This window comes from Delphinapterus leucas, chromosome 15, assembly GCF_059928025.1.
Source record: "Delphinapterus leucas isolate spDelLeu-1000000601 "Yukka" chromosome 15, BTC_Dleu_Yukka2, whole genome shotgun sequence".
Taxonomy (NCBI): domain Eukaryota; kingdom Metazoa; phylum Chordata; class Mammalia; order Artiodactyla; family Monodontidae; genus Delphinapterus; species Delphinapterus leucas.
The window spans coordinates 57,978,727-58,005,626 of NC_143143.1; the positions used below are offsets into that span (position 1 = coordinate 57,978,727).

Consider the following 26,900-nt stretch of genomic DNA (forward strand, 5'->3'; position numbering starts at 1 on the left):
ACCCACCAGGCCCCAGTGCAGAGCATAGGTCCACATGGGTCCAGAGGCCAGGAAGACAGAGGTGTTCCTGCAGAAATGGAGTTTGATGCTCCCCTGAAAGAAGGACACTCTTGAGTACAGACTGCAGGCCAGGGACAAGGTGAATTTCAGGTGAGGTTTCTTCTTAGCGCAAAGTCCTTGTCATTGCCCAAGCTATTCCCTCGACCTAGAAGCCTTTCTCCCTGCTCCTAACAAACCCCTGTGTCCCCTTGGAGTTAAATGTCAGGTTAAATGTCACACCCTCCTTTGTGAATCCTTCCCTGTCACCAAGGAGAGCAGAATGTTTATAAGTGGACTCTCAGGATTAGCTTTCTTGGGTTTGGATTCTGCCTCCATGTGGCCCTGAGGAAGTTAATCTGTGTTTCAGTTTTCTCATCTGTAAAATGGTCTCTACTCCAAAGACTCTACTCCAAAGTTAATCTGTGTTTCAGTTTTCTCATCTGTAAAATGGTCTCTACTCCAAAGACTTGTATTAAACAAGATTAAGATGGACTTGACAGGGCTTCCCTGGTGGTGCAGTGGTTAAAAATCTGCCTGCCCATGCAGGGGACACGGGTTCGAGCCCTGGTCCTGGAAGATCCCACATGCCACGGAGCAACTAAGCCCATGTGCCACAACTACTGAGCCTGCACTCTAGAGCCCATGAGCCGCAACTACTGAAGCTCGCACGCCTAGACCCTGTGCTCCACAACAAAAGAAGCCACAGTAATGAGAAGCCCACGCACCGCAATGAAGAGTAGCCCCTGCTCACCACAGCCAGAGAAAAGCCCGTGCGCAGTAACAAAAGACCCAACACAGCCAAAAATAAAATAAATAAAATAAATTCATTTTTAAAAAATCTTACACTCTTTAAAAAAAAGAAAAAGGTGGACTTGACAAATTACAAATGATGGGAAACTATTTAAATTGACTTGTTGTAAGCAAATAGGAAATGTACAGGCTCACATAACAGAAGACTTCAATGGTATGACTGATCCAGTACCAAGAAGCTCAAAAAATATCGACTTGGTCTTCCTCTTCTCATCTCTCATCTCTGTTCTTTGCAGCAGCAGGATGGCTGCCAGCAGCTCTAGGCTCCATCCTCACAGCCCAAGTCCTCATTTCTTTCAGCTGTCCCAGCAGAAAGCAAAGGTTACACCAAGTTGGCGCTGACTGGGTCACATGTCATTGTTGGGGCCTGAATCACAAGCCCAACCCTGGGGTCGATCCCATCTAAACCACAGGGATGGAGAGTGAAGAAGGGTGAAGTCAGGGTTTACCATTAGAAGATGAATGGACCCCAAACTGTGTGCCAAGCACACAGTAGGTTCACAAAAATGTATTAGCCATTATTGAAGACCTTCATTATGTTTCAGTGGTGCCCACTACCTTCTGAACATTCTTCTATGTTTGGGAAGCTTTCCTGCACCACCTACTTTCAAAGCCAGAAACATTCTTTCCCAATCTCCTGGCATCATCCAACTCCTGCCAACCAGATGCACTATTGCAAATTTTCATATGGAAGTGAGCAATGTCTGGAGTCAGGCATCACCCAGAATCCATTCAGGAGGAGAGTAGTACTGGTGGCACCTGGCTTTAGGAACAACAGTGGCAGAGGTGCTGGAGTACCTGCCAAAAAAATGAAGGCGCACATTTCAGTTGTCTATTGCTGTGTAACAAACCACCCCCAAAACTTAGTGGCTTAAAAGAACAATGATTTCTTCCTTACAATTCTTTTGGTGTACTGGGCCCAGCTAGATTGTTCTTCTGCTGCATTCAGTGTTGACTAGGGACATCAACTGGAAGCTTGTCTGGAGCTGAAACAATCCAAATGGCTTCTCTTTCCATGTGAGCTCTCCAACAAAATATACTAACAACATGGCAGCCTGGCTTCCCAGAGGGTGAAAATGGAAGCTGCCAGGCATCTTAAGACCTAGGCCTAGAACTGCCAATTCATTACTTCTGTCACATTCTGTTAGCTAAAGAAAGTCACAAAGCCAGCTCAGATTCAAGGGGAGGATAAACTGACTCTACCTGTTGATGGGAGGAAGTGGGGTGCTATATTAGTTTACTAGGGCTGCTGCAACAAAGTCCCACAAACTGGGTGTCTTAATCAATGTATTGTCTCATACTTGTGGAGGTTGGAAGTCTGAGACCAAGGTGTCGGGGGGGGGGGGTTGATTCCTTTTATGAGAGAAAGAGAATCTGTTCCATTCCTCTCTCCTAGCTTCTGATGGTTTGGTGTTCCTGGGCTTGTAGATGCAACACCCCAGTCTCTGCCTTCATTCCTTTATCTTCATGTGAGTTCTCCCAGTGTGCCTATGCGTATCTCTGTGCCCAAATTCCCCCTTATAAAGACACCAATGGACTAGCACCCACCCTGATGACTTCATTTTAACTTGATACCTCTGTAAAGACACTATCTCCAAATAAGGTCACATTCTGAGGTCCTGTGGATTAGGACTCCAATATATCTCCAACATATCCAAGATGTCTATTGGGAGGGACATAATTCAACCCATAACAAATGTGCATACAGGAATAGAAGGAATCCTTAGGAACCATCTTTGCAGATAATCTACCACAAAGCAGAAGCCCCAAGAAATACCTCTCTCTTATCTTCAAGAACAGATTCCTTGGGTAGGCAGTTTTAACTAGGGCCTGGAACTTTAAATGCTCCTTACACATCAAGCCACCAGCATCAGCCTTGGGTATAACCTGTTTTCCTGTCCCCCCAAGGGAGACTTTGGAGCCTGATTGGTGCAAAGTGGCCTGGAGTTAAGACAGCTCCTCATTGTTTTCTCCAGAATGACAAGAGGAAGAAGGTCAGGCTCAGGCACCTGACCAGCTGTGAGGCCTATAGCAAGTTTGCCAGATTCCCTTTTCTCATCCTTTAAATGGGGGTAGTGATAAAAGCCTGTCTCTCAGGGTTGTGGTGAAAATTTAAAAGAATAAAGGATGTGAAAACTGATGTCTAAACTATCAGGCCCCCTCTAGATATCAGTAATTATTAACATCAGTCTCTGCCACGTCAGTACAGCTGACTTACACTGCATTTTGAGTTGAAACATTAGTAAAGCGTTAATCATAGACTTCACGTGTGTGCAGAACTTCACAGTTTACAAAGTACTTCCACACCCACCATCATAGGGAGTTGGGTCTCCCTGTGTTATGAGAACAGAGCCCTTGAAGAAGGGCTTTAAGAAGTGTATTAGTAACAATAATGCTGCCTGCTATAGCAAGGAGACCCAAAAATACAGTGGTTCAAACATAATAGAAATGTATATCTTACCCACATGATAAAGAAGTGTTCCCATTTCATAATGGCCTTCCTCCACATAGTGATTCAGGGATCTAGGCTCATTTCAACTTATGCCTTCAGCAACCATTAGAGCCTTATAGTCATCTGCACAATGCCAGCAGCAGAGGAAAGCCTTAGCTTGAAAAATGACATTACTTCAACTCACATACCATTAGCCAAAACAAGTCACATAGTCATACCTAAATACAAGGAAGGCTGGGAAATGTGTTCTAGCTGGGAGCCCAGGAAGGGTAGGAAAGTGATTTTTGGTGGACAGCCAGCAGCCTCTTCCATGGGGGAGTTTATAAAGTTCTAGAAGGGATGGGTCACATATTCCCAAGGCAGTATAGTTTCTGGTTGGAGGATGCAGTGAGTTGACGTATGGGCCATAATTCTTCATTTCCCTGTGTAGTATTGTGCTCCCATATTATTGCCATGGACTCAGGGAAGTGGAGTATATTTTCCCACCCACTGATATTGGGCTTGACCGTATGACTTTCTCTGGTCAATGAAATGGGGTAGAAGTGGTAGTGTGTCAGTTGTGAGCCTCAGTCTTAAGAGTTCCTGCATGTTTCTACTTCCTTCTTATGCTTTCACCATCTCCATTAGAAATGCTCCCCTGGATAACTACTGCCCTTCAGTCTGGGGCCAAAGAATGAAGACACAAGAAGCAGACCAGAGCTCAACCCAGCACTTAGAGCCAAACTCCCTGAGGCCATTTATCTTGAAGCGCCTGTCTGATGCAAGCCTAGATAAGCCAGCACCCAGCCAACTTATAGATACATGAGATCAACAGTCATCTCAGTCAACCCACATACACATGAGAAATAAATACTAGTTGTTTTATGCCACCGAGGTTTCATGGTTGTTGCACAGCACTGTTGTGGCAATAGCTGCTGATATAGAAGGACAAATAAAGAGTATCATCGTTCCCCATTCCCAGCCTTTTACAAGTTATGTCAATTCCACCTGATTGAAGAAAGAGTTAGAAAACAGGAGAGTACTTGGCTCAAAACCAGGCATGCAGTATATGAATATTGCATCTGAAGTCAAGGCCAAACTGTATACTTTATCTTGTCCTCGCCACACATCCTGACTGGTGTCCTTAGGTTTCTCCTCCAGGACAGGATTCCCTGGTCTTCAGCCAACATCCTTGGTCACTGTACATTTATTCTGATGGAATAATGATGCACTAATGAAAATACACTAACAGACACAGCCAAAGGGTACAAGCTCCATTGCTGTAAGTCTTCAGCTTTGCACACCCAGCAGCAGGAGATACTGAGCAGACTCTAATGGAGGGACCAGCACCTGTGGCCTTCAGATTCCCATTAAAGGAGGCCAGCTGCAGCTAAGACCACCCCATCAAGATGAGCCTCCTGAAAGCAATCTTGAGAAATAAAAACAGGGCTGGAGGAATCAGTCTTCCTGACTTCAGACTATACAAAGCTACAGGAGTCAAGACAGACTTTACAAAGCTACAGGAATCAAGACAGTATGGTACTGGCACAAAAACAGAAATATAGATCAATGGAACAGGATAGAAAGCCCAGAGATAAACTCACGCACATATGGTCACTTTATTTTTTATAAAGGAGGCAAGAATATACAATGGAGAAAAGACAGCCTCTTCAATAAGTTGTGCTGGGAAAACTGGACAGCTACATGTAAAAGAATGAAATTAGAACACTCCCTAACACCATACACAAAAATAAACTCGAAATGGATTAAGGAGCTTCCCTGGTGGCGCAGTGGTTGAGAGTCCGCCTGCGGATGCAGGGGACACGGGTTCATGCCCTGGTCCAGGAAGATCCCACATACCGCGGAGCGGCTAGGCCCGTGAGCCATGGCCGCTGAGCCTGCGCGTCTGGAGCCTGTGCTCCGCAACGGAAGAGGCCACTACAGTGAGAGGCCCGTGTACCGCAAAAAAAAAAAAAAGGATTAAAGACCTAAATGTAAGGCCAGACACTAGAAAACTCTTAGAGGAAAACATAGGCAGAACACTCTATGACATAAATCATAGCAAGATCCTTTTTGACCCACCTCCTAGAGAAATGAAAATAAAAACAAAAATAAACAAATGGGACCTAATGAAACTTAAAAGCTTTTGCACAGCAAAGGAAAACATAAACAAGACGAAAAGACAACTCTCAAAATGGGAGAAAATATTTGTAAATGAAGCAACTGACAAAGGATTAATCTCCAAAATTTCCAAGCAGCTCATGCAGTTCAATATCAAAAAAACAAACAGCCCAATACAAAAATGGGCAGAAGACCTAAACAGATATTTCTACAAAGAAGATATACAGATTGCCAACAAACACATGAAAGGATACTCAACATCACTAATCATTAGAGAAACACAAATCAAAACTGCAATGAGGTATCACCTCACACTGGTCAGAATGACCGTCATCAAAAAATCTACTAACAATAAATGCTGGAGAGGGTGTGGAGAAAAGGGAACCCTCTTGCACTGTTGGTGGGAATGTAAATTGATACAGCCACTATGGAGAACAGTATGGAGGTTCCTTAAAAAACTAAAAATAGAACTACCATACGACCCAGCAATCCCACTACTGGGCATATACCCTGAGAAAACCATAATTCAAAAAGAATCATGTACCACAATGTTCATTGCAGCTCTATTTACAATAGCCAGGACATGGAAGCAACCTAAGTGTCCATCGACAGATGAATGGATAAAGAAGATGTGGCACATATATACAATGGAATATTACTCAGCCATAAAAATAAACGAAATTGAGCTATTTGTAATGAGGTGGATGGACCTAGAGTACACTCTGTAGTGAAGGATGGACCTTCACTACAGAGTGAAGTAAGTCAGAAAGAGGAAAACAAATACCGTATGCTAACACATATATATGGAATCTAAAAAAAAAAAAAAATGGTTCTGAAGGTCCTAGAGGCAGGACAGGAATAAAGACGCAGACATAGAGAATGGACTTGAGGACACGGGGAGGGGGAAGGGTAAGCTGGGACGAAGTGAGAGAGTGGCATGGACACATATACACTACCAAATGTAAAATAGATAGCTAGTGGGAAGCAGCCGCATAGCACAGGGAGATCAGCTCGGTGCTTTGTGACCACCTAGAGGGGTGGGATAGGAAGGGTGGGAGGGAGACACAAGAGGGAGGAGATATGGGGATAAATGTATATGTATAGCTGATTCACTTTGTTATAAAGCACAGACTAATACACCATTGTAAAGCAATTATACTCCAATAAAGATTTTAAAATTAAAAAAAAAAAAGATGAGCCTCCTGACAGATCCACTAAAGCAGGGTCTTTCAGACTGCATACAAAGCACTGGGAGACTCTGTTAAAGGCATGTTCTGATTCAGCAGGTCTGGGGTGGGTCTGAGATTCTGCATTTCTAACCAGCTCCCAGGTGAAGTTGATGCCTCTGATCCTCAGGCCAGACTTTAAGTAGCAAAGCTCCAAAGCAAAGGTATCAACCTTAGCTGAATAATGGAATAACCTAGGAAGCTTTAAAAAGCACTGACACCTGGGTCCCACCCCTAAAGGTTCTGATGCAGGGGTTCTGGGGTACCACTTGGGCATCCTGATTATTCCAATGTGTAGCCACTGCTCTGAAAACAGCCTCTGCTTTTTTCAGGGGATTTGTGCCCTCTTGCCTCCTCCCTGCTTTTCTGGAGGCTCTGGCTCTGCTTGCCTGCCTGCGCTTTACTTTACCAAGTAAGGGAATTTAATTTTTTTTAACTAAAATGATTCCCATTTTGTGAAAGAAGAGACAATTAAACACCAATCAAAAAGGTAAAATAAGAAGACAAAAATGAAGTCCTTTAAACTGAACAAACATGACCTTGTGAAAGTCCCACCCTCCTGCTCTTCCTTTCCTAGTTCACTGGTACCTGGTGCAGAGAATCCCAGGGCCCCATGTGCAGCCCAGGGCCTCTTTCTGTCCACCTAGAAAGTTGGCCATTGAGATGGGAAGGCCTTAACAACTCCAAAACCAGGTGTAAATAAGTGAAATATGTTTGCTTTCTAACCCAATAGTTTAATACCTGTTTTATATCAAAACAAGAATAGAAACATGGAGATGAACTTAAATTTTATGTAGTTTTTTAGATGAAATGCCAGACTTCAAAGTAATTCAGGGTCTGCTACCGATGGCCTCGGGTTGGAGGTGGGGGCCGACTTTTGGAGGGTTTGGAAGGGTTGCCAGATTTAGTAAATAAAAATTTAGGACACCCAGTTCAATCTGAATTTCAGACAATGAGTCATTTCTTAGTGGAAGCATGGGCCCCAGTCACACAGTAATGAGTGATGGAGTTGTGCCCCTGAACCCATGTCTGTCTGGTTCTTCACCGTCATAGTTGGATGCAATCAGGCCAGGACGTAGACCCTGGCGAGCTCCAGAAGACCTCAGGAATTCTGCAAAGCATCGAAGGGCATCTACCTAGACTCTAAGCTTATGTGGGTTTTATTTGTTCCTTGGATTTTTTGTTTGTTTGTTTGACCATCTTTGTCTACTTGGGCTCTTGTGCTCAGAGCTTAGCGGTCGGGGCGTAGGCAATCACCTTGAAAGCAGAGCACCATCTTCTAGGCCTCGATTCCTCCATGCCTCCACCACCATCTGTCCCCCACACATCTAGCCTTACTCCCCCCCTTTCCCCACTCATACCACCAACCCCTAGAAACCTTGTCAATCTCCAGCCTAACCCTGTATAGTAGCCACTGCACAGGATTTGGAGAAACCAAGAAAAACAAAGATGTGTGTCTCAATCACATGAACTAGTCAAGAGAGGCAGAGCAGAGAAGGGGCGTGGTTAAGGGTGAACCATTCTCCAAGCTCTTTGCCGTCTCTGGTCCTAATGCCCTCATATAAAAGTGGGAGCTCTGAGCAAGATGCCTTCTAACATTTAACATTATCCCCTCTGGGTGCTGCCCTTCTGGCTTCTGAGACCTCCCCGACCCTCCAAAGAGCTGTGCATTGTGCACTCAGCTTCAGTCAGGAGATATTTTCTGAGCCCTGAGTCTGTGCCAAGCTCAGTCCAGGTGACTGTCTCACAACATCCCAGACATCAGAGTGGGACAGCCCAGGACCTCATAGCTCTGGTGGGGCAGACTGACCTGGTCATGGCTGAGTGTGTGTGCCTGTGTGTGTCAGCATCCTGGCCCCCACCCCACCCTGGGAAGCTGTGGCAGACAGCATTGTTGACTACAACGCACTGTGTCAGTGACAAGTAAACAGGATGGGTTGATTGCTGCTTCCATAAGCAGATGCCAGTCACCATCTAAAGAGGAAAGGAAACACTCAACTCATGGGGAGGGGAACCTTCACTACTCACTGTGTTGTAGGATAGAGGGGAGGAATGGATACAGAAAAACAAAGATGGACAGAGAAGCAGTGGAGGAGACAGGGAGAAGAAAACCAGAGCCAGCATCATAGGCAGTACCAAAACCAAAGTCTTGGGCTGCTGTGTTTCCACCAGCTGCTCTGTGCCCCCAGAGGTGCCCCTACTTGCCAAGCTCCCTTGCCTCAGGCCTGCCTCCCCACATCTGACCTCCTGCCCCTCCTCCCATGCAGGCCTCCCCACCCTCCTGCAGGCCCTGATCAGGCTATAGCTTGTCCTAGAAATCCTTGAGGACAAACCACCTCCAGGGCTCCCTCCCTTTTGCACAGAAAAGTTCCAAAGTGTGTCTGTCTCCAGCCAGATATATTCCTGGAGGACACATCTCTCTCCTTTTGGGCCACTTCTGAGTCTATTAATATTGTAGGATACTCAATTTCTCCCATTTTCAAATAGGGACACTGAGCCCTTTGTTGGTCCACCCAGGGCCACCAGAAAATGAACAAATTTAGCCTCCTGCATTTTAGCTCTTCATCTCCTATCCTCTTTCCTGGTCCACTTATCCCTGATCTTTCTTGGCCTGCCTTTCCGGGTCTCTGTGTCTTAATAGGAGCACCCAGGGCTGGTAACTCAGGTAGGTGGAGGCTGGGGCTACCAACTTCCTGGGAGGAGCACTTACTCCTTAAACAGACCATCCTCTGAGTCACTGGGAGGACTGGGAGATCCTGGAGGTTGGCAGAGACTGACTCATCCTTGTCTTTATTTAGTGGAGAAGGAAAAGGCCTCACACATAGGAGAATGGCCAGTTCATCATTGTTTCCCCACAGACTTGAAAGCTGGAATTGAGCCATGTGGAAAAGTGGAGCAGGTCCCTGTGACAACCCTGGAAGACATGACCTGGGAAGAGAAAGGAGAGTCCAGGGTCCTTTCAAAACACTGTGGCAGGAGCAAAGATCAAGATACACAAAACATTCAAATTCAGACTCAGAAAAATAAAAAGTACATTTGAAGGATGTGTTTGCCTTGTGAAATAATCTTTCATCAGAAAGATCAGAGCTCCTTTAAACAGCATTCTGTTCTTGGCAGTTCCCAGGATTTGTTTATAGATCTGTCACTAGTTAAGAGAGAAGACACTCCAGAGCTCACAGCACTAGGAACTTCTGCCGCAGAGAACGGTAGCCGTTCTCACCTACAAGATGCAGATCATCCCCAGTGCCCTCAAGTTCCTTCACTCTAGTTCAGAGCTTCTCAAACTTTCAGAGTTCTAATGTGCATTTTTATCATCTCTACATTTTCTTTTGTGAAGTGTCTGTTCAAATCCTTTGCCCATTTTTTATTGGGTTGTTTGTTTTACCATTGAATTGAGAGCTCCTTTTAGATTTCTTTTTTTTTTTTTTTTTTTTTTTTTTTTTTTGCGATACGTGGGCTTCTCACTGCTGTGGCCTCTTCCGTTGCAGAGCACAGGCTCCGGACACGCAGGCTCAGCGGCCATGGCCCACGGGCCCAGCCGCTCCACAGCATTTGGGATCTTCCCGGACCGGGGCACGAACCCATGTCCCCTGCATCGGCAGGCGGACTCTCAACCACTGTGCCACCAGGGAAGCCCCTAGATTTCATTTTTTAAACTGTAAAAAAGCCTTGAAATGATTCCATAATGTGTTTCCTTTAAGCCATATTTTTCTCTCTCTGGTTTCCATCACAAATTTCAAAATAAAGGTAGTCATAATCTTTCTGATGACAGCAAATACTCTGGCCTTGAAATGACTTTCTCTCAACCCCCTAAACGCATTTGGTAGCAGTGGTTTTATTTTCCATTTCAGAAGCTCCTAAGAATTGGGCAAGTGGGGAAGCCATAACAAGAGAGTGCGTATGATATTGGGAAGTGAATACAATGGAAAAACACATGAGCACATTTACTCTTTTTCTCTTCATCTATTTTTTGCATCTCAACCCTTTCATCTGAGTTCATTTTCCTTCTACCTAAAGTACTGACTGAACAATCTTTAGTAAAGTTCAGCTGGGGATAAACTCATAATTTAGATGTTCTGTTTTATGGAAATGACTTTGTTTCATCTTTCTTGAAAGATGTTTTAGCTGGGTATAGATTTCTATGGGGTTTTTTTCCCCAACACATTGAAAATATCATTCCACTTTCTTCTCACTTCTATTGCCAGCTAACTAAAAGTAATCTTTCTCTTTTTTTTTCTCTCTGGCTGCTCTTAAGATTTTTCTCTGTGTCTTTGGTTCTCTGTAGCATCACTATGATGTATCCAAGTGAAGATTTCTTTTTATGTAGACTGTTTGGAACTAAGCTTCTTAAATCTGTGGATAGGTATCTTTCAGTAGTTTCAGAAATTTGTCAGCTATTGTCTCTTCAAATATTGCCTCTGTTCCCATCTTCTATCTTGGTCTTCAACTTCAGGAACTCTGATTAAATATATATTAGAACTTCTCACTGTATTCTCTCAGTCTCAGGCCCTCTCATCTATATTTTCATTGTTTTCATCTCTTAAGCTTATTATATCACTGTTCAAATAAATGCCCACAAAATGCATCAAGACTAAAGTACTAAGTGGATTGGTTGCCCACGGCTCCTCTATATCTATTCTAGATGGCTTTTAGCTCGTCCTCCATTGGCCCAGCCAGCATCCTTCCATTATTTTATGCATCTTTGGAGAAAATATCCTCAGAAATTGCTTTATAATTTAAAATTAGGGTGACCCAGTTTACTTGGGACAGTCCTTGCTATCCTTAAAGAGGAATCCATAACTCTTTTACTCTCTGAAGTATTCTATTTTGGAAATTTGCATATCCAAACACCTTATTCATATTAAGTATATTGGCATCTTTTGGTTAGCAGCAGCTACATATACCATCACAGTGATTTCCTTGTTTTGGTAACCTATGCTTATGATGTTAATTTCTTTAGTGCTTTTAGAATTGACAATACAGTTTTGAGGTATTTAAAGAATGTGTGATTTTGTCATCATTCTCTATTTGCCTAAAATCATAGTTTCATCTTTTTTCCCAACTGAATCACATAACAAGAAATTAAACAGCTTCTGTTCAAAGCAGAAAGCTTCTGGAAACTCATTTTCAAAGCTTTAGCAATAGTTTCCATATGACACGTCAGTCATACCAGCTTCTCACTGTTTTGAAACGTCTTTCATCCAATTTGAGGGGTTTGGGAATTTCTCCTGCCTTTCATTACATTGCGTGGTGAGTGACAGGCAAGCTTTTTAGTCATAACACAGCTTCATCTGCTTATGGATATCTTCATTTTATTTCATAAAATCTCTGGTTGGTGTTTTACAAAAAAAAAAAGAATGATAATTGCTTCAACATCATTTAGCTGCTTTTGCCTGCTGCTCTCTTTCTGCACACAGAATGTGCACAACTTTTTATTTCAATGCTGAGTTAATATAATATTGTTAGGCAAAGTAAAATGGGCATTAACTTCCACACATGATGTGCCAACGTGCACGTCACTCATGTGAAATGATGGCAATAGGAATAACGATGCCCAAGTTCATCCATGCTCAGGCAATGACAACTGCATCATGACTTCCACCTGGCCAAAAGCGATCACAATTTACCTTCAATTGTGAAATGTATCCCAATAACAGAAATGTTAAAATGTGAAAAAAATATGTACATCTTAGAATTGATGCAATATGATGAAACAAAATTTGATAGCATTATAAGAAGAAATTGACAAATCAATCATCTTAAGGTAAATTTTTAACAAACTTCTTTCAATAATTGAGAAAAAAGTAGATTAAACATTTTTAAGGAATATAGATGGTTTGAACAATAGTATTAGTAAGCTTGATGTAAGGCATATGTAGAACCTAGCACACAACAAGAGGTAAAAAAGCACCATTCTTCTCAAGCACATATACAATATTTACCAGAAAATTGACCACAGAATAAAGCATTTCAAAACTAATGGCAAAGAATGAGTATCATAAATGTTCTCTTAATATAAAGCAATTAATTTATAAATCTGTCAAAGAGATAACTAAAAACCACATTTATAAATTATTTTCAACTCATTTCTAAATCAGTTTTAGATAAAATAAATTTAGTATAAAATCATATAGTAGTACAAATATGAAATAATAAAAACGTTACCTATATATTATTGGATGTAGTAGCTGCTGTTGGTGGCCCTTTAACAGGTCAACGTGCCCATCTCCAGTGTCTATGAGTATCCTGCTAGCAGCTCAGGTCTGCCTCTTATCCAGTGGATTGCCCTTACTCAGTTCATGGGATCTATCTCACCTGGGAGATTATGCCCCCATCCACCACTCCCACCAGCAGTCTGTAGCCAATCACTGACTCAAATAGGAGTACAAATGTCCAGCCCACTTGCCTCAAGGTGGGAACGGTTCTATGGCCAGGCGTGCTCTACAGCTCCCCATATATCAGGCCCAAGTAGACCGGCTGAGCCCACATCCTTGCTTAGCTCATTCCTCTGCTTTATCCAGCTTCCCTCAGCTCCATTATTCTTAGAGCCCTCTCTCAATAAATCGTGTACACAAGAATCCCTATCTTAGGCTCTACTTCTAGGAAACATGGCATAAGATTGATATATAACCATAAATGATAATACTAGAAAAGAGGAAAGGCTGAAAATTGGGTTTTTTTTAGTTTAAGTATAGTTGAAGTACAATATTATATAAGTTACAGGTGTACAATACAGTGTTTCACAATTTTTAAAATTTATGCTTCATTTGTAGTTATTATAAAATGTTGGCTATATTCCATGTTGTACAATATATCCTTATAGTTTATTTAATACACATAATAGTTTTGTACCTTTTAATCCCCTGCCCCTATATTGCCCCTCCTCCCTTTCCTCTCCCCACTGGTAACCACTAATTTTTTCTCTGTATCTGTGAGTCTGTTTCTTCTTTGTTATATTCACTAGTTTGTTGTATTTCTTAGATTCCACATAGAGAAAGGTTGAAAATTGTTGAGTTAATCAGCCAACATTGGACAAGAGGAAAAGAATAATAGAATAAATCTGAAGAAAGCAGAAGGAATGATATAATAAAATTAAGGAATTAAATACATATACAATATATAAGAAAAAGGCACAACTTAATGTTAAAAATGAAAAAGGTGCATAATGATAGAAATTTAAACTATAAACAACTATGAACAACTTTTTGTTACTAAACATAGATGAAAACTTAGATGAAATGGGTGACATTCTCATTTTATATCTATCCAAAACTGACTCAAGAAGAAATAGAAAAGCTAAATAATTTGATAACCATTCGAAAAATGTAGTCAAAAGTTTAAAAATCTACCCATTAGAAAATAGTCTCTGATGGTTTTATAGGCAGTTTCTTCGAAGCATTCAAGGGACAGATCATTCCAATCTCATGCAAACTGTTCCAGAAAATAAGAAGAGAACATGCCCCAATTCATTTTATGAGGCTAGAAAATCCTTGATGCCCAAGTCAAACAAGAATGAAATGAGAAAGAAATATCACAGATCAATATCTCTCATAAACATAAATGTAAAAATTCAAAATAAAATTCTACAAACTGTATCCAGCAATGTATTTAAAGCAACAATACATCATACCCTAGTTAGATTTACCTCCAGAATTCAGAAATGGTTAAACATTAAAATGTATTAAATATTCACCACATTACTAAATTTTTTAAATGCATAAGATTATCTCAAATTTTTAAAAATTTAATTCACACCCATTAAAAATAAAAATTCTTAGTTACCTAAAAACAGAATGTTGATTCTTCCAACCCAAGAACATGGTTTATCTCTCCACCTGTTTGTAACATCTTTAATTTCTTTCATCAGTGTCTTACAGTTTTTTGCATACAGGTCTTTTGTCTCCTTAGGTAGGTTTATTCCTGGGTATTTTATTCTTTTTGTTGCAACAGTAAATGAGAGTGTTTTCTTAATTTCTCTTTCAGATTTTTCGTCGTTAGTGTATAGGAATGCTGCTCAATATCAAAAAAACAAACAACCCAATCCAAAAATGGGCAGAAGACCTAAATAGACAATTCTACAAAGAACATATACAGATTGCCAACAAACACATGAAAGGATACTCAACATCACTAATCATTAGAGAAATGCAAATCAAAACTATGATGAGGTATCACCTCACACTGGTCAGAATGGCCATCATCAAAAAATCTAGAAACAATAAATGCTGGAGAGGGTGTGGAGAAAAGGGAACCCTCTTGCACCGTTGGTGGGAATGTAAATTGATACAGCCACTATGGAGAACAGTATGAAGGTTCCTTAAAAATCTAAAAATAGAACTACCATACGACCCAGCAATCCCACTACTGGGCATATACCCTGAGAAAACCATAATTCAAAAAGAGTCATGTACCACAATGTTCATTGCAGCACTATTTATAATAGCCAGGACATAGAAGCAACCTAAGTGTCCATCGACAGATGAATGGATAAAGAAGATGTGGCACATATATACAATGAAATATTACTCAGCCATAAAAAGAAACGAAATTGAGTTATTTGTAGTGAGGTGGATGGACCTAGAGTCTGTCCTGCAGGGTGAAGTAAGTCAGAAAGAGAAAAACAAATACCGTACACTAACACATATATATGGAATCTAAAAAAAATTTTTAAATGGTTCTGAAGAACCTAGGGGCAGGACAGGAATAAAGACGCAGATGTAGAGAATGGATTTGAGGACAAGGGGAGGGGAAAGGATAAGCTGGGATGAAGTGAGAGAGTGGCATGGACATATATACATTACCAAACGTAAAATAGCTAGTGGGAAGCAGCCACATAGCACAGGGAGATCAGCTCGGTGCTTTGTGACCACCTAGAGGGGTGGGATAGGGAGGGTGGGAGGGAGACACAAGAAGGAGGAGATATGGGGATATAAGTATACATGTAGTTGATTCACTTTGTTACTCAGCAGAAACTAACACAATATTGTAAAGCAATTATACTCCAATAAAGATGTTAAAAAATAAATAAATAAACAGAATGGAACTACCTAAACCTGGTAAAAGATATTTACCAAAATCCTTTTTAAAAAATCATACTTAATGGAGAAACATTAAATTTTTACCCTTAAAATTCTAGAATAAGACAAGAAAACCCACAGTCACTGCTTCTATTCAGCTGGTACAGGAAGTCCTGGCCAGCCTCCTTCAAAAAGTTCAGGTAAACTAACTCCACATAGAAATAAGCAATAGAAAATTATCAAGGCCAAATCCCATACAGTGTTATTACTTTAAAAAAAGAGGACAAGGAGCAAAGTAACATCCCTACAGATAATGAACATGAGCCGGAAGGATGTGGCCACAAAGAAGATTTCAAAATGTAATGTACTATACCAAAATGAGCTAAAAGAAAATGAGAAGAACATATAAGATAGGAAATAGCAACATAAATCAAAATGGAAAGACTTAGAAATAAGGTGAGAGTGCTCAAGACAGAATTTGAAATAAAATATCATCTCAGAGTTGAAGATTAAACTAGAATGAACACAAGTAAACTTTGTTTTAACAGTACAACCAGGGAATTATATGCATCACTGCCACACATATCCCATTGGCCTGGATACATGGCCCCATCTAGCTGCTGGGGAATCTGGGAAGTGGGGTCTTAGATGAGCAATCAAGTGCCTAGCAAAAACTTCTACTTCTACTGCCATAAAATAAAAGGAAAATAGAGAATATGGGGTACAATTTAGTAATCTTTCTAACTGCCCACCACTTTGGCCATGTAAACCCTTCTGTCCATACATGGAAAAACCTTTGCCCCTCCCCAAGGAAGATGACCCCAAAGTCTTATCCAATGAATGATTCCAGCTCAAAGTCCAGGTCCAGGAGAGATGTGCTGCTTTCCCCATCAGATCTGGATAAATTTCTCTCCATTCAGTGACCTATAAAATAAAAGACAAATCATCCAGCCCCACCACACATGGTGATGTATACAATGCTGAAGTAGAAATAGGATAATTGCAACAGAAACTCTCATTTGAAAAATGGGAGAATGGGAAACCTGCTCAGCAGTCAGTGGTCTGAGCTGTGATCAAGCCGCACTTGGTGGACAAGGAGTTGTAAAATTTCTGCCCTGAGTTTCTCAGCTGGCTCACTTGGCTCTGCACTTTTCCTCTTTGGCCTTGGAATTGCCACTTGGAGATTAATTTTTCTCCATTTTAAAATGGGCTTTGGGACTTCCCTGGCGGTCCAGTGGTTAGGACTCTACACTCCCAATGCAGGGGGCATGAGTTCAATCCCTGGTCGGGGAACTAAGATCCTGCATGCTGCACAGCGTGGCCTAAATAAATAAATAATGAAACGGACTTTGAAACATGTGCCCTCCCTGGGTTCTGCACACCTTTCACAACTGACTTCTGACTGGTGCAGCAGGTCTGGTGTTGCTTTAAGTGTTGCAGACCAGGCTTGGAATTTCTTTAGCAGTCTAGTCCCGTCCAACCTTTAGAAGCCTTCAGGTGTATATTTATCCACACTCAATTTGATGTTAAACTTACCCAAATAACAACGTTTTTTTTTTCTCTTTTTTATTTTTACATTTGAAAACTCTTGACTTTTATTTGTTGGCCTCTGTATTCTGACATCCTCCATTATTTAGCTTAATGGCAGCTCCCTAAGGCCTATGAAACAATAGACTTGGATTTTTCAATGTGTGTGTTTATTTCAACACCACCCAGCAATTCTTCAACTCATGGGGGACACTCATTGAGTGTCCTACAATTCAACTCAATTCTGACACTATCTACCTGGAGATAACGTCAGATCCCACAGGTTAAGGGCTCAGCCCCACAACACTGCCCCCCTCCCACTTCAGATACCAACTGCTGCAAGTCCAGGTTGTCACCTGTGCTTCTGACTGACTGGCTATAGATCAGAGGTTCCCACAACCCCTTTCTTAGATCTGATTAAGTTCTTGCTCACAGAATGCACGGAAATATTTTATTTACTATATTACTGGTTTATTATAAAAAGATATAACTCCAGAACAGCCAGACAGAAGAGGTGTGTAGTGCAAGGTATGGAGAAAGAGTGAGGAGCTTCCATGCCCTATCCAGGCATGCCACTCTCCCCATCTCCACAGGTGTGACTGAATAAATCATTGGCTATTAGTGATTGAACTCAATCTCCAGCCCCTGTCCCCTCTCTGGAAGTCAAAGGGGATGGGACTGAAAGTTGGTTGCCCTGGAAACCAGCTCCTCCATCCTTAGGGGCTTTCCAAAAGTCACCTCATTAACATAAACTCAGGTGAGGTGAAAGGGGTTTGTTATGAATATCAAGACACCTTTATTGCTCTTATCACTTAAGAAATCCCAAGGGTTTTCAAAGCTTTATAACCAGAAACCAGGGACAAAGACCAAATATATACTTTCCATGATAAATCACAATATCGCAGATGTGAAGGCAACAGCTGTATTCTGATCTTTGCTGCTAGACAGATGTTCATTGTACAGCCAAGAACCCTTCCTATAAATGCTTGAGAAAGCCTTGGGGTCCCAGTCTTAACACTTGCTTAGAATGTCTTTTCAAAGCCACCTCCTTTAAATACCCGTATTCTGGGATGGTTTACCTTCAGGCTCCTTATGCTGGGATCACCCTGTTATGCCAGGTAGCCCTTGGGGAAGGACCTAAACAATCCTCTTTGCCTCTTGTGTGTGGCTACATCTGGTACAAAAAGACTAGTTCCTTTGACCCACCACCTCACAGGCTGCAGTTACTTCCCAAACACAGTCACATTTCCATTTAGATCTTAGACAGTCAGTTTGAGGCACAGTCTTTCACAGATCAACTTTCTTCGGTGAATCAGATGCCAGTCTGCTATGTCCTGCAAACTCCAGGGGGCACATATGGTGCAATCGAAGACCCTCTCATTTGACTCTAGATAAGGGAGAGCACCCCCTACCTCACCCCAAGGGAGATAGACCCATAGCACTCATTTCAACTCTCTTTCTCTGCCTTGCCAACCTCTTTTATGGGCCAGAGAGGGAAGGGTCATCTAAGGTTCCTAAAGCTGGTTTTAGAGACAGTCTTTCCACATCCTGCATAGATGGTCGAACAGGACTTCCTCTTGGTGTGGAGGTTGGGATGGTGCCACCTATTCTCTTAGGACCGCAGCTGAAATCAAGGCACAAAGAGTCCAATCTTGCCATATGCATTTAACATCCTGCCATATTCAAGGGTGACAAACAACCAGCAGAAACTTCCAAACGTCAGGGATATTTTTTGACTGGAACATAAGGCTAAATTAAGCACTTCCTCTGTGGGAGGGAATGGGTTTTTTGGGGGGTGGGGGGTGGCTGATGACTTAATTCCAGCTCTTTTTCATGAATGAATAAATAAATAAATAAAAAGAACTCACCAGGAACATCCTCACTGCTCGGAAATTCCACAGTAAACTCAGCTCCCAACACCATTTCCTGCTGCAGACGGAAGATGGGTTCCGTTCCAGAGATTCTGGGCCCAGCCTTGGCTGGTTTCCCTGTATGGTGTGTTTATTTGGCAGTTAGCACCATCCTCCTGCATTCCTAGGTCCCATCACAGCTTTGCTCTCACTAGCTGGATACTGAGGAACAATGGAGAATGGGAGACCAATTTCAAAGAGCTTTCCCTTCCTCCATCTACCCATCCACTACTTCCAACTCCTTCCTTTTGCTCACAAAGCATACCCTCATTGGTATCTCCCTGCCTTGGGTTCTGCTTATCACCCAAGTCCCTGGAATCTTTCTGCCCTTATCACTCTATTGATACTGTCCTTCAATGATATCGTCTTCCATGGACCTTTGTACATCCTCATCTCTTACTCTCTTGGGATCATTTGGCTCACTAACCAATTCATCCTCCTTTGGTAGTGTTGTTGGTTTCTTTGGCACCAGGTCCTGGCTTTCCTCTCACTTCTCTGGCCACACCTCAGTCTTCTTCTAACTCTTAAATGTGGCGGTTCCTCCAGGTTTGGGGCTCAGCTCATTTCTCCTCTCAAGCCACACTCATTTCCTAGGTCTGGTGTCATTTGCCATTCATACAGTGAAGCCCCACAAGTCTGTATCCTGGCTCTAGATGAGTCCCCTAACCTTTCATATAAACTCCCAATTATCAGATGTCTCCACTTGGATAAGCCTCAGGAAATTCAAACAAAACACGTGAGAAAGGAAGCTCATTTCCCCCACCCAGCTGTAAAATCTTATTTCTTCTTTCAAATTACCTGATTCATTGATGGCACCAGTGTCGGTCCAGTTGCTCAAGCCAGAAATTCGGATGCTTTATCCAGTTTTGACTTATCTCCCTGCTCATCCTCCCACATCTACTCAATAACCAAACTCTGCTGATTGTAACCCCTTAAGAACCCTAATATCCATCTACTCAAGTTACACTGTGATTTTCTTCCAGATTACTGCCATAGCTCCCCAATAGTCCCTGTTTTTCTCCAATCCATTCTCCATTCAGTGGTTCATTTGTTCAAACAATATTTCTTAGAGCAGAGAAATTTACGTGGGCAGAGAAATTTTCCTGACATGAAAATCTAACCGAGGCACCTTCTACCAATCCTGATCTGCCCCGACTCCACATGCTCCCGTGTACCCTTCAGCTCCCGGGTAAGAGACCATCTGCCTCTCTGAAATGCCTTCTCTGGCCGCCCCCAGCCTCAGGGAGGCACACCTCCTCTACCTCCGAGTCCCAGTGCCTCCTCAGCCCCCCACACTGCAGAGTTACCTGTTCCGTGCCTCCAACACCTGCACTGCAGGCTCCCTGAGAGCAGGACTGCGTCTTGCTCTGAACTGTTCTACTCAGGAAATGTAGAATGAACAGTAATATAACAAAAGAGGAGAGTAAGTGATAATGTCAGGGAGGTGGGGTTTGCAATAAACCCTGAATCTGCACACAGTCTGGGCAGGTGAAGCCATGCAGGGAAACATTCAGTGGAAGGAAGTGGCCCAGGAGAGAGGGCTGACAGTGACTAAGCAGGATTGTAGGACATTCTACAAGAAACTGACCTGGATTCTCAGGAATCTTTACTCTTAGGAGATGAAAAGTGTTTAGAAGTGAAATATCATGATATCTGCAATTTACTTACAAATTGTTTTAGAATGTTTTCATTGCTTTCAGAATGTTTCAGGAAAAATGTATATGTTTTAATATATATAAATATATCAAATATGAAAATATATTTCCAATTTTGAATCTAGGTGGTGGGGTATACTGAAAATTTATATAGGTGTTTGTCATACTGTTCTTTCCATTTTTTTATGTATGCCAAGAAATCTTCGTAATACAAAGTTGAGGAAATACAAACTTTCCATTGATGATGCGGGTGGAGAGGAAGCTGACACTCAAGGAATAGGTGTTTATAATTAATCTTATGGTTTCATTTTTAATTATTATACACATAATTCATGTCAATTGTAGAAAGTTTCAAAAATGCAAATAAACACAAACACATCAAATAGAAACCACCCATAATCATAGCTCCCAAGGGGAAAAAATGCTGTAAATGTTTTACTATATTACCATAATTACCTAGGTTTTGCTGTTGTGGCTTCCAAACAGCAAAAACAGCAAACAACAGGAGTCAGAACCCCACATCCCTGAAGTGCCAAAGCAGGGAGGTGGCTAGAGCTTAGACATGTCATCCCACTGTCCTGTCCAGTGCCACCTTCTGTTGCTCCCAATAGGCTCCAAGAGGGTAGCAGATGACAGCGTATCATTTGTGAGGCCTGAGGCAGAAAACTGGGACTAGGGGAGAGATGGACACCTTCTCAGGGAGCGATAAGGTCTCTGGCCTTGGTTACTATCTCTCAGTACTGGAACCCAAGTCCCAGTCTCTCACACATGCAAACACATCTCTGTGTACACAATATGCAAACATACCCCTACACACACACACACACACACACACACACACACACACATTTGCCATCTGCTCTGAAACTCCCAGAAACTAATTGGAGAAATTAATTCATGTCTTGCCTTTTTTTTTTCTATTGAGGACAAAAAGTAAACATTTTCCTTCTCTCTCCTCTCAGGAAGGAGAGTTTGGGGAGGAAAATCATTGACAATTTTTTTGTGTTTCCTGAGCTCCCTATGAAACATGTCCCTGTGATGTCTGGATCAAGGGTAGATGAGTTGATTCTTTAAGACCAAGAGGAAAATGGGCCTAGCACAGTTGTGGCCACCAGGGCCTGTGACCAGGGCCCTCCCCAGCTTCCCGGACTTCAAGAGGCCCTCCTGGCTGACTGCAAACCAGCATTCAAAGGAGGGTACCAAGCATAGCCATCTTGGCAGACAGGGCTTCGGAGCTAGGTTTATTTTTAGTTTTCCAAAGCAAACCAAGTGACATTTTCTTTTTACACCAGGGTCTTGTGCAGTAATTCATACCTATTGTACCAACAAGAGCCTGGGATTTGGGATAAGCAGCAACTTGGAGCAATTGAAGTCTAGACTTAACCTAATTCACAGAGGGGCTCCAGAGAGTAATTCACACCAGAGTGTCCCATCTTAAGACAAGCGGTCAGCCTGTTATACCCCATCCATCAGTCATTGGCTGTGGCCCACATATGATGGGTGAGTACATAATCTCTCAGGCATTTCTGGGCATAGGGATTTAGCACAAGGCAATGCTCAATAGAAGGACCAGCTGGAGGCCTTAGAAGACACCCTCACTCATAGTAGCTGAGGAATGGCGTATCTGCAGCTAAAAGGGATCTAGGCAAGTACCAGACCATCCTCTCCTGCATCTTTTGTATGAGCGACAGCTCCAAGCTAGTTCTAGAAGAGATCCAAGTAGTTCTCACACTTGGAGGGAGCATCCCCTGGAGGGCTCCTTCAAACATACGTTGCTGGGCTGCACCCCCAGAGTACCTGATTCTGTAGGCCTGGGATGAGACCTGAGAACCTGCATTCCTAACAAGTTCCCAGGTGTTGCTCTTGCTGCTGGTGTGGAGTCCAAACTTTGAGAACCACTTCTCTGGCATGTGAGACAGGCAATTCCCAATGATTAAAGGCTGAGTTGTGAGAGCAGACGGGCTTTCCTGATAAAGTCATTCTTAACGTCCTGTGCTCAGCTTCCCTGAGCACTGATTCAGGACAGGATTTGGGGAAAGAGCGCAGAGAAGAGAAAGGCCAGAAGCAAAGAAGAAGGCTCAGCTGCCACAGCATGAGGCTCTCACCCTGGCTGGGAGCCCAAGTTTTCTCAATGAAGAATGGGGGCAGGAGGGCCCTGGCTCCTCTCCCAGATGGAACAAGGCCTCATGATCTGAGAACCAGGTTTGAATCAGCTGCTCCTGGCCTCCACACCCCACCAGCGGCTCCCAGGGCCCATGCACTGGCAAAGCAGGGAAGGAAGGTCTCCCCCTTGGCTACCCGTGAGAAGCCCAAGGCCCTGAGAGCAGAAGGGACATGTCCATTGACCCAGCTCATTAAAAGCAGACCCAGGTTTGAGCCCAAGCCTCCCAAGGGACTCCCACAAGCATGGAGAGGCTTCTTCTCATGTGTGTAGTTTTGTCCTGATCCGTCTCACACTCAACAGCAGGCCGGTGGAGCAGTTTCAGTGGCTCTCATCCCTTCCAGGTCTCTTTCCTTTGCAAGATCTGGAAAAACTTTCTCTACATTCTCACACAGAACACTTCAGACACCAGGGAATTCCCTGGCTGTCCAGTGGTTAGGACTTGGCGCTTTTACTGAGGTGGCCCGGGTTCAATCCCTGACCGGGAAACTAAGATCCAACCCCACTCCCCCCAAAAAAGAACACTTCGGACACAGGATGTGTGGGTTTTTTCACCAACTGGTTGTCCTATAATTTAACTCAATTCTGACACTCTCTACCTAGAGATAGCATCAGACCCCACAGGTTAAGACTGCCCCCCCTACTTCAGAATGTAAGTTGGTGCAGCCACTATGGAAAACAGTATGGAGGTTCCTCAAAAGATCAAAAATGGAACTACCGTGGGATCCAGCAATCTCACTTCTGGATTATATATCCAAAAGAAATGAAAGTAGGATCTCAAAGAGATATCTGCACCCCCATATTAACTGCAGTATTACTTACAACAGGAAAAATATGGAACCAACCTTAATTACCTGTCAATGGATGAATGGATAAAGAAGATATTGTTCATATATATACAATGAATATTACTCAGACATGAGAAAGAAGGAAATCCTGCCATTTGCAATAACTTGGATGAAACTTAAAGGCATTAATTATGCACAGTGAGATAAGTCAGACAGAGCAGGACAAATAAGCCAAACTCAGAGAAAAAGGGAGTAGAATGGTGGTTGCCAGGGGCTGGGGTGTGGGGGAAATGGGGAGATGTTTGTCAAAGGGTACAGACTTCCAGTTGTAAGGTGAATAAACTCTGGGGACCTAATGTACAGCATGGCGATTATAGCTAATAATATTGTAGTGTATGCTTAAAAGTTGCTAAGAGAGTAGATCTTAAATGTTCTCACCACAACAAAAATGATAACTATGTGACAGGATGGTAGTGTATGTAGGTCCATCCTAAACTCCCAATTCGTCCCACACTCTCCTTCCCCATCATGTCCACATGTCCGTTCTCTACATCTGCGTCTCTATTCCTGCCCTGCAAATAGGTTCATCTGTGCCATTTTTCTAGATTTCACATAGATGCATTAATATATGATATCTGGTTTTCTCTTTCTGACTTACTTCACTCTGGATGACAGACTCTAGGTTCATCCACATCTCTACAAATGACCCAATTATGTTCCTTTTTATGGCTGAGTAATATTCCATTGTATATACATACCACATCTTCTTTATCCATTCATCTGTTGTTGGTCATTTAGGTTGTTTCCATGTCCTGGCTACTGTAAATAATAGATAGCTAGTGGAAACAAGCTATAAAACACAGGAAGCTCAGCTCAGTGCTCTGTGATGACCTAGATGGGTGAGATGGGGGGAGTGAGAGGGAGGTCCAAGAGGGAGGGGATATAGGTAAACATATAGCTGATTCACTTCATCGTACAGCAAAAGCTAACACAACATTGTAAAGCAATTATACTCCAATTTAAAGAAAAAAACTATATAACAGGATGGAGGTGTTGGCTACAAATGGTGGTAATCATTTTGCATCAAATCATCACATTGTACAACTTAAACTTATACAATGTTTCATGTTAATTATATCTCAATAAAGCTGGGGTGGGGAGGGGACCTCAGACGCCTATTGCAACTCTAGGCCTCCCATACTTCTGATGGATTTTGGCTATAAATAGGGAGTTCCCATAACTGCCTCCTCAGTTCTTATAATTTGCTACAATGGCTCACTAACTCAGGGGAACACTTACGATTACTAGGTTATTATAAAGGATAGAAATGAACCATCAGATGAAGAGGTACACTGGGTGATGTCAGGAAACATTCCCTATCCAGAGACTTTGTGGGGACCCTACCCTAAGTTACCTCATTAACATAAGCTCAAGTGTGATAGAAAGGGCTTGTTATTAATAACAACAGACATTCATCACTTAGGAAATTACAGAGGTTTTAAGAGCTCTGTGCCAGGAACAAAGATCAAACATACAGTTGACCCTTGAACAACAGGGGTTTGAACTGTGTGGGTCCACTTATACATGGATATTTTTCAATAGTAAATACTACAGGACAACATGATGTGCAGTTGGTTGACGCCGAGGATGTGAAGAAACCTCAGAACAACTGTAGATTATACTTGGATTTATGCCCTTGTTGTTCAAGGGTGTATATTTCTTATCACACACAAGGGAATGAACACTCTATATAAACTGGCTTTAAGCAAAAAGGGAATTCATTGATTCATATAACTGAAAGGTCCCAGGGTAGCTAGCTTCAGGAATGGCTTAATCAGGGCTCAAACAATGACTGTCTCTCAGCTTTGCCTTCCCCCACGTTGGCTCCCACCCTGGATTTAAACGGGTGGCCGCAGCTCCAGATCTCACTGCCTCTTAGCAGATCCAACAAGAAAGAAACACTTTCTGGTTACTTAGGTCCTGGATCAGCTTTGGTTAAGCCTGACTGGCTACCTGGCTTAGGCTTAGGTCGAAGGTGAGCTAGGGGGCTGAGAGTGAGGGAAGAGAGTCTCCCCAAGGGAAAATCTTCTACTAGGAAAAGGTAGAATGGAAGTAGAGCAGCAAAACCAGCAGATGTGCACCTCAGAGAATGCTGCCTACTTTTCTGCTTGCCTTGTTGTCTGGTTATCTGGTGGCCTTGTTTTCTAATTATCTGTTTGTCTGGTTACCTGGTTGCCTGATCAAAGGGGACCTGTTCGGGGGTAGGGTGCTCTGGCTGAGGGACCCATCTTGCCTCCATTAGACCCTGAAGCTGAAGAAGGAAAAGACACGACGTCTAGGGCCCTGGTTCCCAATTAACTGTGGATGGAAGGTATGGTAGACATGTCTGGGGCAACATGAGGGAGAGTCCCCACTTCTCCTTGGGTGATTTCCAAGTAACTGAGTTCCTGGGTACTCACCCCTTGACTTGGCTGTTTCTACTGATTGGGTGCTACATAGATAGGGGGTACAACAGAGAACAAAGATCCTTGTACCGTTACCAAACCGAAATTGGGTCAACTCACCTGCCACACAACAAAGCCAGTTTACTGACACCGGGTTGTAGTGAGGAAAGTATAGCATTTATCGCACACACCAAGCAAGGAGTACAGTAAGTACTCTACTTACAAACCTTCAAGCTGCGAACTTTCAAAGACGCAAACATGCATTCGTGTGTCCGATCATGTAAGTTAGTTCACGTGTCTGGCATACAGTGTCACGTGCATGCATCCTTTGCAAGTGGCTGTGCTTTTGTGTACTTTACTGTACAGCACTGTATAGGGTACAGTAGTACAGCATCTTTATTTCAAGCCCAGGATGTCCGGAAGCAAGGGTAAAAGCAGCGGTGATGTAGCTGGTATCTCCTACTGCTGACAATCCTTCAGCTCTACCATCTCTCACCTCCTCTCCCTCCTCCAGGCAGTAACTCTTCTTGCCTGTTGACTTGATGCCAGCCCCTGTGTGCCAGCTGTTGTACTCTACTACTGTACTTTTCAAGGTACTGTTCTGTAAGATTAAAAGTGTTTTCCTTTTTGTGTTTCTTTTTAACATCTTTATTGGAGTATAATTGCTTTACAATGGTGTGTTAGTTTCTGCTTTATAACAAAGTGAATCAGTTATACATATACATATGTTCCCATATCTCTTCCCTCTTGCGTCTCCCTCCCTCCCACCCT

General features: G+C 42.6%; 1 long non-coding RNA gene across 2 annotated transcripts; it reads right to left on the bottom strand.

The window, feature by feature from the left end:
* Positions 1-855: 855 nt before the first annotated feature.
* On the bottom strand, positions 856-26,900 carry LOC149747462 (uncharacterized). Of its 2 annotated transcripts, none has more exons than XR_016387880.1 (3): positions 19,880-26,900; positions 1,748-19,243; positions 856-1,647 (listed from the first exon to the last, which is right to left on the bottom strand). It is a non-coding gene; the product is annotated as an uncharacterized LOC149747462 (long non-coding RNA). The 2 variants fall into 2 exon arrangements; XR_016387879.1 differs by having other exon boundaries at positions 1,748-16,568; positions 19,040-26,900.